Source organism: Ranitomeya variabilis, chromosome 7 (genome assembly GCF_051348905.1).
Source record: "Ranitomeya variabilis isolate aRanVar5 chromosome 7, aRanVar5.hap1, whole genome shotgun sequence".
NCBI lineage: Eukaryota > Metazoa > Chordata > Amphibia > Anura > Dendrobatidae > Ranitomeya > Ranitomeya variabilis.
Genome location: NC_135238.1, coordinates 164979294 through 164993309, shown reverse-complemented (window position 1 = coordinate 164993309; position 14016 = coordinate 164979294).

The window sequence follows — 14016 nt, the reverse complement described above, 5'->3', positions numbered from 1 at the left end:
ACGTGCGAGTCACACGTCCGTATCTCGCATGTGGAAACCAAGCTCTGGCGCCGGCACTCAGGAGCGGAGCTGTGCAGCTCCATGTGTTCCTATGCGGCCGCACAGCTCCGCTCCTCAGTGCCGGCTCCACAGCTTGGTTTCCACATGCGAGATACGGACGTGTGACTCGCATGTGGAAATGAGCCCTTAGAAGCAATAAACCATATGGCAAGCAGCTTAGTTTCAAAAGATATTATGTAATCTGTTTGCAAAAGAGACATCAAGTGCGTTTCTAGTAGCTAGCACTGTCATAAAGATTTGTTCCATTTAATAATTCCCTATAATGGGCTCTAATACTCAATAATGGGCAGTCTTTTTGCACGAGGACATACTTGGTAATTCTATGCAAAAGAAGTATAGAAAGGATGGAGGGAAAAAAAGATGACATAGACACCTAGAGGTGCCCCAGTGGATGAATGGCAGATGTTGGCACAGCTATGGGAGCATCACCAGGCTTCATTACATATAGGCGTATATAGACATAGCTTGGAATGTGACGCACGGCTCCACACTAATGGGAATGTTTTCAAATCTTAATGTACTGCACAGAATTAGAGAAAAAAGTCTTTTGCTATGGATAATAGTTTCTAGGCTGCTAACAGTGATGGTAGTAAATTTTTGGGAACATTATGGAGAACTTATCACTGGAAATCCAATTTACAGTCACAACTACATTTTAATTTTTGGATGGAGATTGTATCTGACCAATCTCCATTCAGGGATCTCAGCCAGGTGATTTAGCGCTCTAACTATGAAACTTCAAAGAGAGGAAAGCCGGCACTCTCTGTTCCATAAAAATGTTGTTTATTGCAGAATTATTAAAAAATGGATGCAGGTGAATGCAAGTGCAAGAGACAAATGATGGCCATTTCGCACACAACGGTGCCTCAAGGGGTCCAACGTGTGTTTGGACACGTTGGAGCACTATTGTGTGCGAAACGGTTGTTGACCGTCTCTTGCACCTGCATTCTCCTGAATCCACTTTTTAATAATTCTGCAAAAACGACATTTTTATGGGACAGAGAGTGACGCCTCGAAGTTTCACGAAAATCTTGCATTTGGTGAAGCACCCGGAGTTCCAGAAGAACTTACCTCTTTTCTTAACTTCTAGAAGGTTTCAAATCAATCAGTAAATGATGGACAGGAATTTCTGTTTCAGCCCTGGTCTACAGAAGCCAATGCCATACCTGTAGATCATCTGAGAAGACACTGTACACCATTAGTCAGAAGCTGTCAGAGGCAGAATAAACATTGACATCAAGATATCAAGATACTGTATATTTATTAGTTTTCACCATCATTTTCATCAGGAACTGCAGTGTGAACTATCCAGTAATGTACCCTTAGGTGCTTGAGAACATGGAAATGCAACAGCTGAAGGTCTCCTTTAAGAAAAGCGTAGGTGTAAGATCAGCAGTGATGTCTGGGCACTCCCAACAAAGTCACAGGTATCTCAGGTGCTCAGTGCTGGATTCATAGCCGCACTGCTCAGTACTGTTGTCTATCCTTCAAGACTCTGGAGTGAGCAGATGTATCTGTCTGCTCTCTGCAAGACGGGGGAGATAGAGGAGATAATTCCGGTGCCATGCTACTGGCAGCCCATTGCAGCAGCAGCTACTCGGTTTGTCTGTTACAGTTTTGCCTGTTGCCTGTTCTTTTGGACCTTCTGAACTTTGACTGACCCCTAATTTTAATTTTGGATTGATGGATTTTTATACCCTGTGGATCGCACTGTTCCTGCATGATGGACCCCTGTGGGAAGGTGGAAACCACTCTCCACAACCAACCAAATGCCCTTGGACACGCAGCTCTGGATGGGCACCCGGATCTGCCACTACAATGTACTTCCCCCACAGGTACATGCAACTCCTAAAGACATACCAGTGATGAGCAGTTATTAGCGCCCTTGGACATGAATCTAATACAACCACTGTCAACTACAGTTTCGCAATACACACAGCTTCTAACTTGTTGGTTACTGATGCAGCCATCTGGGTACAGAGGTGAACACTGGACACAATCAGACACGGTGTGGACTGGAATGAAGGAAAGGGTGACTGATCTGCTGGCTGTCCCAAAGCCCATCACTAAACGTATTGTGTATTCAATGGATCAACTTCTGGAGGTGAGCAGGTTGAAACTTTCTCCAGCTGTGGCTATACCACACATTCCTCATGAAGTATGGAGACCTTTCAGAGGCTGCAGAGCAGTTAAAAAGTTGAAGTCCAGGAGAAGAAGGTTTAAACTAGCAGAGCCATAAATTATGATGGGTAATGTACGCTCGCTGGGAAATAAGATGGATGAACTGCTAGCTCTGTGTAAAACCCAGACAGAGTTCAAGATATGCAGTCTCATGTGCTTTACAGAAACCTAGTTACATGGGTAGGTTCCTGATTCAAGTAGCTCGATTCCAGGGTTTCACATGGTCTTGGCTGATAGAGACAAAGCTAAGTGTGGTAAGAAGAAGGGTGGTGGGGTGTTATTATACAATAATAACAGATGGTGTAATCAGCGACATATTACTGTTAAGGAAAGTCACTGCAGTCAAAACATTGAACTCTTAGCAGTTGGCCTTAGTATCTAAGACAAAAAAACCAATGCACAGGCAGAGATGTTTACCTGTCTCAGGCCTCCAACTAATTACACTAACCAAAGTGCAGCAGACCCAAGTTAAGATGGTGGATGACAGATGCACAGGTGCAATAATACCGATACTGCAGCCAGCCTACAATCAGGATTTGGCCGCCTGGCACACCTGTGCAAAAATGATCTGTATGTGGCATGTTCACACAGAAATACAAAGCATATGGCTCTGGCCTATTAGTAACGCCATATAGCGGGCCAGCCATTGCTATCATGCGTCCTGTGTGAACAGAGGCCACAGTATACAGAGCCATCTAGGGTCCAGCTGCACCCTGAAAAAATGACGTGTCCAAAAACATAACAATGTATGTAAGGTATTAGTTGGTATTATGGCCACAATACTGTAAGCCGGCAACCCGCGTCAATGGTCCTCACATATTGCCGGTCCTAACGCTAACAACAAGAAAAAAAACCTCAGACAGGTAAACATCTCTGCCTGTGCATTGGTTTTTTTGTCTTGAATAGTGGAGTTTTTTTGTCCTCTTATGGTTTTTTTTCTTGTTGTTAGCGTTAGGACCGGCAATATGTGAGGACCCTTGACGCGGGTTGCCGGTTTACAGTATTGTGGCCATAATACCAACTAATACCTTACATACATTGTTATGTTTTTGGACACGTCATTTTTTCAGGGTGCAGCTGGACCCTAGATGGCTCTGTATACTGTGGCCTCTGTTCACACAGGACGCATGATAGCAATGGCTGGCCCGCTATATGGCGTTACTAATAGGCCAGAGCCATATGCTTTGTATTTCTGTGTGAACATGCCACATACAGATCATTTTTGCACAGGTGTGCCAGGCGGCCAAATCCTGATTGTAGGCTGGCTGCAGTATTGGTATTATTGCACCTGTGCATCTGTCATCCACCATCTTAACTTGGGTCTGCTGCACTTTGGTTAGTGTAATTAGTTGGAGGCCTCAGACAGGTAAACATCTCTGCCTGTGCATTGTTTTTTTTTGTCTTAGATACTAAGGCCAACTGCTAAGAGTTCAATGTTTTGACTGCAGTGACTTTCCTTAACAGTAATATGTCGCTGATTACACCATCTGTTATTATTGTATAATAACACCCCACCACCCTTCTTCTTACCACACTTAGCTTTGTCTCTATCAGCCAAGACCATGTGAAACCCTGGAATCGAGCTACTTGAATCAGGAACCTACCCATGTAACTAGGTTTCTGTAAAGCACATGAGACTGCATATCTTGAACTCTGTCTGGGTTTTACACAGAGCTAGCAGTTCATCCATCTTATTTCCCAGCGAGCGTACATTACCCATCATAATTTATGGCTCTGCTAGTTTAAACCTTCTTCTCCTGGACTTCAACTTTTTAACTGCTCTGCAGCCTCTGAAAGGTCTCCATACTTCATGAGGAATGTGTGGTATAGCCACAGCTGGAGAAAGTTTCAACCTGCTCACCTCCAGAAGTTGATCCATTGAATACACAATACGTTTAGTGATGGGCTTTGGGACAGCCAGCAGATCAGTCACCCTTTCCTTCATTCCAGTCCACACCGTGTCTGATTGTGTCCAGTGTTCACCTCTGTACCCAGATGGCTGCATCAGTAACCAACAAGTTAGAAGCTGTGTGTATTGCGAAACTGTAGTTGACAGTGGTTGTATTAGATTCATGTCCAAGGGCGCTAATAACTGCTCATCACTGGTATGTCTTTAGGAGTTGCATGTACCTGTGGGGGAAGTACATTGTAGTGGCAGATCCGGGTGCCCATCCAGAGCTGCGTGTCCAAGGGCATTTGGTTGGTTGTGGAGAGTGGTTTCCACCTTCCCACAGGGGTCCATCATGCAGGAACAGTGCGATCCACAGGGTATAAAAATCCATCAATCCAAAATTAAAATTAGGGGTCAGTCAAAGTTCAGAAGGTCCAAAAGAACAGGCAACAGGCAAAACTGTAACAGACAAACCGAGTAGCTGCTGCTGCAATGGGCTGCCAGTAGCATGGCACCGGAATTATCTCCTCTATCTCCCCCGTCTTGCAGAGAGCAGACAGATACATCTGCTCACTCCAGAGTCTTGAAGGATATACAACAGTACTGAGCAGTGCGGCTATGAATCCAGCACTGAGCACCTGAGATACCTGTGACTTTGTTGGGAGTGCCCAGACATCACTGGTGATCTTACACCTACGCTTTTCTTAAAGGAGACCTTCAGCTGTTGCATTTCCATGTTCTCAAGCACCTAAGGGTACATTACTGGATAGTTCACACTGCAGTTCCTGATGAAAATGATGGTGAAAACTAATAAATATACAGTATCTTGATATCTTGATGTCAATGTTTATTCTGCCTCTGACAGCTTCTGACTAAGGCTAGGTTCACATTGCGTTAGGGCAATCCGTTTAGCGCTAGCGCTAGCGGATTGCGCTAACGCAATGTTTTTTTCGGGGTCGCGTTTAGGGGTCGCGTTAACGTCCCCGCTCTCGCAGATCCCCGATCTGCGAGAGCGGGGAACGGACCTCGGGCGCGCCGCGGACGCTGCAAGCAGCGTCCGAGGCGCATCACAGAAGAACGGCACATCACTAGCGCGAGCCGAAAAAGGCACGCGCTAGTGATGCGCTGCAGGAGAAATTTACATTGCTGTCAATGGGCACGCTAACGGACCCGTTGCACGGCGTTAATTGCGACATTTTCGCCGTGCAACGCTGTCCGTTAGCGTTAACCCATTAACGCAATGTGAACCCAGCCTAATGGTGTACAGTGTCTTCTCAGATGATCTACAGGTATGGCATTGGCTTCTGTAGACCAGGGCTGAAACAGAAATTCCTGTCCATCATTTACTGATTGATTTGAAACCTTCTAGAAGTTAAGAAAAGAGGTAAGTTCTTCTGGAACTCCGGGTGCTTCACCAAATGCAAGATTTTCGTGAAACTTCGAGGCGTCACTCTCTGTCCCATAAAAATGTCGTTTTTGCAGAATTATTAAAAAGTGGATTCAGGAGAATGCAGGTGCAAGAGACGGTCAACAACCGTTTCGCACACAATAGTGCTCCAACGTGTCCAAACACACGTTGGACCCCTTGAGGCACCGTTGTGTGCGAAATGGCCATCATTTGTCTCTTGCACTTGCATTCACCTGCATCCATTTTTTAATAATTCTGCAATAAACAACATTTTTATGGAACAGAGAGTGCCGGCTTTCCTCTCTTTGAAGTTTCATAGTTAGAGCGCTAAATCACCTGGCTGAGATCCCTGAATGGAGATTGGTCAGATACAATCTCCATCCAAAAATTAAAATGTAGTTGTGACTGTAAATTGGATTTCCAGTGATAAGTTCTCCATAATGTTCCCAAAAATTTACTACCATCACTGTTAGCAGCCTAGAAACTATTATCCATAGCAAAATACTTTTTTCTCTAATTCTGTGCAGTACATTAAGATTTGAAAACATTCCCATTAGTGTGGAGCTGTGCTATGTCTATATATGCCTATGCAGCGCCCCAGAGTCCTGGTCGTTGCAGTACTGTGGCTCCGCCACTATGGGGAGCTATGGTACGTCTGATTGCACTAAGGAGTTTCTCTGACCAGGTACACTCACACCACACTTCACACTCCGGCCACCAGGGGGGGTGGTTCTATCTACTAGGCCACTCCTCACACTTTGGTAAAACTGGGGGTTGGACAGGAAGACAGGGAGAAGTAGCTGGGAAGAGCTAGTGAGAGGACCTGTCAGGGATGGGATCCTGGCAGACTCCTCAGAGCAGAACAAACCAGTGAACAACGGGAATACAGTAAAGAGGAATTAGAACCAGAAGGAGTCGTGCTGTTAGACCGAGGCAACATCCTTCTGAGGCGCAAACAGTCGGTGGCCGGAACGCCGAGCAAGTAAGAGACTTTAAGTACTACTGCAAACCACGGCCGGACAGCTAATTACAGGTTGGCTGTCTCACTTAACACCTAAGCAGACAACGGAGGCAGCTGTGGGAGAGGGGCAACTCTAGGGTCCAGGAAGAACTCCAGGCCTACCCCGTCATACGGGTGCGTCCTACCATATCATCTGGAGGACGGAGAAAACGAACATCAGAGACAGACAGAAACAGTTGTGAGGACTTTCCCGGGAGCTCAGCAGGGAAGAACTACAACACTCAGCGCTAGAAGGTAGACACTGATTCCCACCTGTAAAGAGAACTCCTGATGTGCCTTTGGACCGGCCGGTCTCTGACAACCCAGTTAACAGCGCTCTGGACTGAGGTCTCCGAAACCTTCAGTAAAGAGGTAAAGAGACTGCAACCTGGTGTCCTCATTATTTACCGCGACCTGCATCCCACAACTGCACCATTATCATCATTTATTGCACTAGACGTTCCCCCACTGACAGACAGGGCCACGGACCGGGTCTAGCCACCGTGACAACCCCAGAACTGAGACTCAGAGGCCCGGCTCCGGGTACCCCTCGGCCCTGCGGCGGTGTGGGGGCGCTCCACCTATATGTAATGAAGCCTGGTGATGCTCCCATAGCTGTGCCAACATCTGCCATTCATCCACTGGGGCACCTCTAGGTGTCTATGTCATCTTTTTTTCCCTCCATCCTTTCTATACTTCTTTTGCATAGAATTACCAAGTATGTCCTCGTGCAAAAAGACTGCCCATTATTGAGTATTAGAGCCCATTATAGGGAATTATTAAATGGAACAAATCTTTATGACAGTGCTAGCTACTAGAAATGCACTTGATGTCTCTTTTGCAAACAGATTACATAATATCCTTTAGAAAAATATTTAGAATTGAGAGTCCTCAGTGGTTGATACCTTTTAATGGCTAAATGAAAAGATGGTAACAAATTGCAAGCTTTTGAGACTACATACGTCTCTTCATCAGGCAAAGACTAAAACAAATTCTGAAGAATCACATATTTATGCACAACATAGTATAGAGAAAAAAAAAAAAAAAAAGAGGGGAAAAAAAACCATGGATAAGCTAGGTGACATGAAGCAGAATTACCATGGGTGATAAACAGTTACGTCCATAAATATTGGGCCAATTCTTAGATAAGGATTGTTTTATTGTCCTGTGATTAGGGTCTCGTTCTGTTGTGATGACCCCACATGGTCTGAGGGGCAAGTTCATTAGTTGATGTAAAAAGACATAAATCCGTGTGACACATTCATTCCTGCATTTAGAGTGTCAAAGGTCGTCATCAGTTTATACTCCCAGACTCTTCTGTCTCTCTGAGTTTTGACGTTACTTTTCAATACAAGTAATTTCATGTCCATAATGCTATGATTTGGGAGACAGAAATGTATTGCCACAGGTATATCCATTCTTTTTTCTTTTATTGTATGGCGATGAGAGTTCATCCTTGTTCTCAGTTTCTGCCCTGTCTCCCCCACATACAGACCCCCAGTTGGACATTTAGTACAAATGATTAGGTACACCACATTAGAAGTGATGCAGCTGAATGTACCTGGTATCTTGTAGTCCTGGTGTGAGTTGGGAATCTTTATCTTGTCCGTGGTCATTATAAATGGACAGGTTTTACATTTTTTCTGGTTGCAATGGATAGAGATGAACACCTGGGTCGCCTCAGAAAGACCTTTTTGAATCAGGGCTACCATCCAAGAACAATTGAAAATCAGATTACAAGAGCCACCAGAATATCAAGGAATCACCTGCTACATTACAAAACTAAAGAAGAAAATAACCGGGTGCCTCTAGTGGTCACCTACAATCCAAATCTGGAGGCGCTAAGGGGAGCTGCACGGAAATTACAACCTTTACTGCAAAAAGATGCCCGCTTACAATCCATTTTTCCAGACCCCCCACTACTGTGTTTTAGGCAGCCCCCAAATCTAAGAAGCATCATTGTCAAGAGCTCCATGTCCTCTCCAACAGCTGCAGGTACCTTTCCTTGCAACCAGAAAAAATGTAAAACCTGTCCATTTATAATGACCACGGACAAGATAAAGATTCCCAACTCACACCAGGACTACAAGATACCAGGTACATTCAGCTGCATCACTTCTAATGTGGTGTACCTAATCATTTGTACTAAATGTCCAACTGGGGGTCTGTATGTGGGGGAGACAGGGCAGAAACTGAGAACAAGGATGAACTCTCATCGCCATACAATAAAAGAAAAAAGAATGGATATACCTGTGGCAATACATTTCTGTCTCCCAAATCATAGCATTATGGACATGAAATTACTTGTATTGAAAAGTAACTTCAAAACTCAGAGAGACAGAAGAGTCTGGGAGTATAAACTGATGACGACCTTTGACACTCTAAATGCAGGAATGAATGTGTCACACGGATTTATGTCTTTTTACATCAACTAATGAACTTGCCCCTCAGACCATGTGGGGTCATCACAACAGAACGAGACCCTAATCACAGGACAATAAAACAATCCTTATCTAAGAATTGGCCCAATATTTATGGACGTAACTGTTTATCACCCATGGTAATTCTGCTTCATGTCACCTAGCTTATCCATGGGTTTTTTTCCCCTCTTTTTTTTTTTTTCTCTATACTATGTTGTGCATAAATATGTGATTCTTCAGAATTTGTTTTAGTCTTTGCCTGATGAAGAGACGTATGTAGTCTCGAAAGCTTGCAATTTGTTACCATCTTTTCAGTTAGCCATTAAAAGGTATCAACCACTGAGGACTCTCAATTCTAAATATTTTTCTATCTACTGGCTAACACGGTACCAAGATATATTTCTTTCCTGTATAATATCCTTTGAAACTAAGCTGCTTGCCATATGGTTTATTGCTTCTAAGGGCTCATTTCCACATGCGAGTCACACGTCCGTATCTCGCATGTGGAAACCAAGCTGTGGAGCCGGCACTGAGGAGCGGAGCTGTGCGGCCGCATAGGAACACATGGAGCTGCACAGCTCCGCTCCTGAGTGCCGGCGCCAGAGCTTGGTTTCCACATGCGAGATACGGACGTGTGACTCGCACGTGGAAATGAGCCCTAAGAATGTTTGTACCCGGCTTGTCCTAGGGAGAATTAAATAGTGCCCTGCTGCTCTGTTTTCTTATTGTGGTTGTGTGATGTCAGCATCCATTACAATTATTACATTGGAATAACATGTTTGCTCATACAGATTATTCCTGTAGTTTTGCATTACACTAATTTAGTGCGGAAATCATGTAAAAAATGAACGCGTCTTCTTAATAGGCCAATTATACTGTATATCATCCATATTACTGTCTCGTGTCTCCACCCTGCTCTAACATATTAAGATTTGCCATTACTATCCGTGAACTACTCTGACTCACCTTCATGGTTGGTGACATTAGTAAACTCTGAGAAGTTAGTAGCTAAATTTTCTTTTGCACACAATTCCCCAAACATTTTAGAAAATTGGCATTATCTAAAGATAAATGACTTTTGTGAAAACATCCTCATTAAGCCCTTGACCCCCAGGCCATTTTACATTTTTTTCCTTTTTTGCTCCCCTTCTTCCCAGAGTCATAACTTTTTATTTTTCTGTCAAAATGGACATGTGAGGGCTTATTTTTTGCAGGACAAGTTGTACTTTTGAATGACACCATTGATTTTAACATATAGGGTACTGGAAAACGGGAAAAAAAATTCCAAGTGCGGTGAAATTGCAAAAAAGTTCAATTCCACAGTTGTTTTGTTTTTTTACCATATTCACTAAATGCTAAAACTGATCTGTCATTATGATTCTACAGCTCATTACGAGTTCATAGACACCAAACATGTGTAGGTTCTTTTTTATTTAAGTGGTGAAAATAATATCCAAACTTTGGTTAAAAAAAAAACTAATGCCATTTTCCGACACCTGTAGCGTCTTCATTTTTCGTGATTTGGAGCTAACTGAGGGCTTATTTTTGGCGCTGAGCTGATGTTTTTATTGATACCATGTAGGTGTAGATACAACAGTTTGATCGCCTGTTATTGCCTTTAATTGCAATGTAGTGTCGACCAAAAAAAATAATAATTCTGGCGTTTTTACTTTTTTTCTTGTTACGCCGTTTAGAGATCAGGTTAATTCTTTATTTATAGTGATAAGTTGGCCGATTCTGAATGCGGCAATACCAAATATGTGTATTTTTTTTTATTATTGTTTTAATTTGAATGGGGCTAAACGGGGATGATTTGAACTTTTATATTTTTTTTATTTTTTAATATTTTTAAAAGCATTTTTTTTTTACTTTTAGCATGCTTCATGGGAGACTAGAAGCTGCCATAATACGATTGGCTCTGCTACTTACAGGCGTTGATCAGATAGGCTGTATGTAGCAGAATTGCTCACTTGCTATGAGTAGGGTTGAGCGAAACGGATCGTTCATTTTCATAAGTCGCCGACTTTTGGCAAAGTCGGCATCTCATGAAACCGAGCCGATCCCTGTGTGGGGTCGGCCATGCAGTACGCGACTTTCGCGCCAAAGTCGCGTTTCGATGACGCTAAAAGCGCCATTTCTCAGCCAATGAAGGTGGACGCAGAGTGTGGGCAGCGTGATGACATAGATCTCAGTCCCCACCATCTTAGAGAAGGGCATTGCAGTGATTGGCTTGCTTTCTGCGGCGTCACAGGGGCTATAAAGGGGCGTTCCCGCCGACCGCCATCTTACTGCTGCTGATCTGAGCGTAGGGAGAGGTTGCTACCGCTTCTTCAGAAGCAGGGATAGTGATAGGCAGGGTACATAAAGCTACAAACCGCTTGTGCTGTAGCGATTTCCACTGTCCAACACCACCTTTTGTTTGCAGGGACAGTGGAAGCTACATTTTTTTTTCCTCAGCGCTGTCGCTCATTGGGCTGCCCTAGAAGGCTCCCTGACCCTGATAGCTGCGTTGCTGTGTGTGTACGATGCTGTGCAAACCAACTGCTTTTTTCAAAACACAAATCCTGTTTTTCCTTCCTTTCAGCACAGCTATCTTGTGTGTTTGTCCACACTTTTGTGTGCAGCAGTCCATTTTATAGCTGCCTGCCATACTTTTCTGAGATTACTGCAGGGAGATAAATATTGGCAAGTCTGCCTCCGTGCCATTGCTGTGTGTGGCATCTGTCTCTCATTGTGTGCCACCGAAAACCACTGTGTGATACTTGCCCATTTTTTATTTTTTTTTTGCAAAATTCTCCCTTTTCAAAAAAAAAAAAATTAGTGGAAGATAAATATTGGCAAGTCTGCCTCCGTGCCATTGCTGTGGGTGGCATCTCTCTCTCATTGTGTGGCACCGAAAACCATTGTGTGGTACTTGGCCATTTTTTTTTTCTAAATTCTCCCTTTTCAAAAAAAAAAATTAGTGGGAGATAAATATTGGCAAGTCTGCCTCCGTGCCATTGCTGTGGGTGGCATCTCTCTCTCATTGTGTGCCACCGAAAACCACTGTGTGATAATTGGCCATTTTTTTGTTTTTGGGTACATTCTCCCTTTTAAAAAAAAAATAATTAGTGGGAGATAAATATTGGCAAGTCTGCCTCCGTGCCAGTCCTGTGTGTGGCATCTGTCTCTCATTGTGTGCCACCGAAAACCAGTGTGTGATACTTGGCTATTTTTTTTGTTTTTGGGTACATTCTCCCTTTTCAAAAAAAAAAAAAGTGGGAGATAAATATTGGCAAGTCTGCCTCCGTGCCAGTCCTGTGTGTGGCATCTGTCTCTCATTGTGTGCCACCGAAAAACACTGTGTGATACTTGGCCATTTTTTTTGTTTTTGGGTACATTCTTCCTTTTCAAAAAAAAATAATTAGTGGGAGATAAATATTGGCAAGTCTGCCTCCGTGCCAGTCCTGTTTGTGGCACCTGTCTCTCATTGTGTGCCACCGAAAAACACTGTGTGATACTTGGCTATTTTTTTTGTTTTTGGGTACATTCTCCCTTTTCAAAAAAAAAAAAAGTGGGAGATAAATATTGGCAAGTCTGCCTCCGTGCCAGTCCTGTGTGTGGCATCTGTCTCTCATTGTGTGCCACCGAAAAACACTGTGTGATACTTGGCCATTTTTTTGGGGGGGGTACATTCTCCCTTTAAAAAAAAAAAAAAAATTAGTGGGAGATAAATATTGGCAAGTCTGCCTCCGTGCCATTGCTGTGGGTGGCATCTCTCTCTCATTGTGTGCCACCGAAAACCAGTGTGTGATACTTGGCCATTTTTTTTTGGGGGGGGTGCATTCTCCCTTTTAAAAAAAAAAAAAATTAGTGGGAGATAAATATTGGCAAGTCTGCCTCCGTGCCAGTCCTGTTTGTGGCACTTGTCTCTCATTGTGTGCCACCGAAAAACACTGTGTGATACTTGGCTATTTTTTTTGTTTTTGGGTACATTCTCCCTTTTCAAAAAAAAAAAAAGTGGGAGATAAATATTGGCAAGTCTGCCTCCGTGCCATTGCTGTGGGTGGCATCTCTCTCTCATTGTGTGCCACCGAAAACCAGTGTGTGATACTTGGCCTTTTTTTTGGGGGGGGTACATTCTCCCTTTTCAAAAAAAAATAATTAGTGGGAGATAAATATTGGCAAGTCTGCCTCCGTGCCAGTCCTGTGTGTGGCATCTGTCTCTCATTGTGTGCCACAGAAAAACACTGTGTGATACTTGGCCATTTTTTTGGGGGGGGCACATTCTCCCTTTTAAAAAAAAAAAAAAATTAGTGGGAGATAAATATTGGCAAGTCTGCCTCCGTGCCATTGCTGTGGGTGGCATCTCTCTCTCATTGTGTGCCACCGAAAACCAGTGTGTGATACTTGGCCATTTTTTTTGGGGGGGGTACATTCTCACTTTAAAAAAAAAAAATAATTAGTGGAAGATAAATATTGGCAAGTCTGCCTCTGTGCCATTGCTGTGGGTGGCATCTCTCTCTCATTGTGTGGCACCGAAAACCATTGTGTGATACTTGGCCATTTTTTTTTTCTAAATTCTCCCTTTTCAAAAAAAAAAAAAATTAGTGGGAGATAAATATTGGCAAGTCTGCCTCCGTGCCATTGCTGTGCGTGGCATCTCTCTCTCATTGTGTGCCACCGAAAACCACTGTGTGATAATTGGCCATTTTTTTTGTTTTTGGGTACATTCTCCCTTTTCAAAAAAAAATAATTAGTGGGAGATAAATATTGGCAAGTCTGCCTCCGTGCCAGTCCTGTGTGTGGCATCTGTCTCTCATTGTGTGCCACCGAAAACCAGTGTGTGATACTTGGCTATTTTTTTTGTTTTTGGGTACATTCTCCCTTTTCAAAAAAAAAAAAAGTGGGAGATAAATATTGGCAAGTCTGCCTCCGTGCCAGTCCTGTGTGTGGCATCTGTCTCTCATTGTGTGCCACCGAAAAACACTGTGTGATACTTGGCCATTTTTTTTGTTTTTGGGTACATTCTTCCTTTTCAAAAAAAAATAATTAGTGGGAGATAAATATTGGCAAG